At 34.6% G+C, this 2,500-nt stretch overlaps 1 non-coding gene across 1 annotated transcript; it reads left to right on the top strand.

The window, feature by feature from the left end:
* Nucleotides 1-166: 166 nt before the first annotated feature.
* On the top strand, nt 167-345 carry LOC6637109 (5.8S ribosomal RNA). The gene has a single exon (XR_049490.1). It is a non-coding gene; the product is annotated as a 5.8S ribosomal RNA (ribosomal RNA).
* The last annotated feature ends 2,155 nt before the right edge of the window (nt 346-2,500 follow it).

The following is a 2,500-nucleotide window of genomic DNA, read 5'->3' as shown; positions in this document are numbered from 1 at the left end:
TCATACCATATTTTTAAAGTATATGTAAAACTAAGACATTTCGCAACACAATTTAGGTATAAACAATTTTATTGAAGGAATTGATATATGCCAGTAAAATGGTGTATTTTTAATTTCTTTCAATAAAAACATTTGTGACGTAATGAAATAAACCAATATAAATTATCACTCTAAGCGGTGGATCACTCGGCTCATGGGTCGATGAAGAACGCAGCAAACTGTGCGTCATCGTGTGAACTGCAGGACACATGAACATCGACATTTTGAACGCATATCGCAGTCCATGCTGTTTTGTACTTTAATTAATTTTATAGTGCTGCTTGGACTACATATGGTTGAGGGTTGTAAGACTTTGCTAACTAAGTTGTTTAAAATTTTTCGAAGTTTTAAGCATATGGTATATTATTGGATAGATTATGTGTGTCTCTGATATGCATAAATTATTCATAATATTAATATATATATGGATGTACTACTCATTGTATATTTTGTATGAGAAAACTGAAGAATTATATTTTCTTTTTTCAAATCAAATAATACTGAGGAATGTCTAGCATAAAAGAAAAATATATTTTTCCTTAATCTAGAATTGCCTCTTATTAATGATGTGTGATAAAAGAATTGTTGTAAAATTTATGGAACTTCAGAACAAAAGTATTATCCATTATATTGAACAATAAATAATGTTCAATTAACATTGTTTTATACAACCTCAACTCATATGGGACTACCCCCTGAATTTAAGCATATTAATTAGGGGAGGAAAAGAAACTAACAAGGATTTTCTTAGTAGCGGCGAGCGAAAAGAAATCAGTTCAGCACTAAGTCACTTTGTCTATATGGCAAATGTGAGATGCAGTGTACGGAACATCAACATTCTAGTATGAGAAGTTAACGATTTAAGTCCTTCTTAAATGAGGCCATTTACCCATAGAGGGTGCCAGGCCCGTATAACGTTAATGATTACTAGATGGTGTTTCCAAAGAGTCGTGTTGCTTGATAGTGCAGCACTAAGTGGGTGGTAAACTCCATCTAAAACTAAATATAACCATGAGACCGATAGTAAACAAGTACCGTGAGGGAAAGTTGAAAAGAACTCTGAATAGAGAGTTAAATAGTACGTGAAACTGCTTAGAGGTTAAGCCCGATGAACCTGAATATCCGTTATGGAAAATTCATCATTAGAATTGTAATATTTTAAACAATATTATAATAATAGTGTGCATTTTTTCCATATAAGGACATTGTAATCTATTAGCATAAATATTTATCATAAAATTATGTCTGATTGCTTATTTGAATTATATGCTTGGCATTTTAACATAAAATAAAAGATATAAATTTGATAAAGTGCTGATAGATTTATATGATTACAGTGCGTTAATTTTTCGGAATTATATAATGGCATAATTATCATTGATATTTGTGTTTATTATATGCATTTGTATGATTAACAATGCGAAAGATTCAGGATACCTTCGGGACCCGTCTTGAAACACGGACCAAGGAGTCTAACATATGTGCAAGTTATTGGGATATAAACCTAATAGCGTAATTAACTTGACTATTAATGGGATTAGTTTTTTAACTATTTATAGTTAATTAACGCAATCCCGGGGCGCTCTATATAGTTATGTATAATAATATTTATATTATTTATGCCTCTAACTGGAACGTACCTTGAGCATATATGCTGTGACCCGAAAGATGGTGAACTATACTTGATCAGGTTGAAGTCAGGGGAAACCCTGATGGAAGACCGAAACAGTTCTGACGTGCAAATCGATTGTCAGAATTGAGTATAGGGGCGAAAGACCAATCGAACCATCTAGTAGCTGGTTCCTTCCGAAGTTTCCCTCAGGATAGCTGGTGCATTTAACTGTTGTATAAAATAATCTTATCTGGTAAAGCGAATGATTAGAGGCCTTAGGGTCGAAACGATCTTAACCTATTCTCAAACTTTAAATGGGTAAGAACCTTAACTTTCTTGATATGAAGTTTAAGGTTATGATATAATGTGCCCAGTGGGCCACTTTTGGTAAGCAGAACTGGCGCTGTGGGATGAACCAAACGTAATGTTACGGTGCCCAAATTAACAACTCATACAGAAACCATGAAAGGCGTTGGTTGCTTAAAACAGCAGGACGGTGATCATGGAAGTCGAAATCCGCTAAGGAGTGTGTAACAACTCACCTGCCGAAGCAACTAGCCCTTAAAATGGATGGCGCTTAAGTTGTATACCTATACATTACCGCTAAAGTAGATGGTTTATATTACTTGTAATATAAATTTTGAAACTTTAGTGAGTAGGAAGGTACAATGGTGTGCATAGAAGTGTTTGGCGTAAGCCTGCATGGAGCCGCTATTGGTACAGATCTTGGTGGTAGTAGCAAATAATCGAATGAGACCTTGGAGGACTGAAGTGGAGAAGGGTTTCGTGTGAACAGTGGTTGATCACGAGTTAGTCGGTCCTAAGTTCAAGGCGAAAGCCGAAAATTTT

The sequence above is a fragment of the Drosophila virilis genome, unplaced genomic scaffold (assembly GCF_030788295.1).
Source record: "Drosophila virilis strain 15010-1051.87 unplaced genomic scaffold, Dvir_AGI_RSII-ME tig00002520, whole genome shotgun sequence".
NCBI classification, from domain to species: Eukaryota; Metazoa; Arthropoda; class Insecta; order Diptera; family Drosophilidae; genus Drosophila; species Drosophila virilis.
Note: the sequence above shows the minus strand (reverse complement) of the source record. Positions and strands in the feature narration are given on the sequence as shown.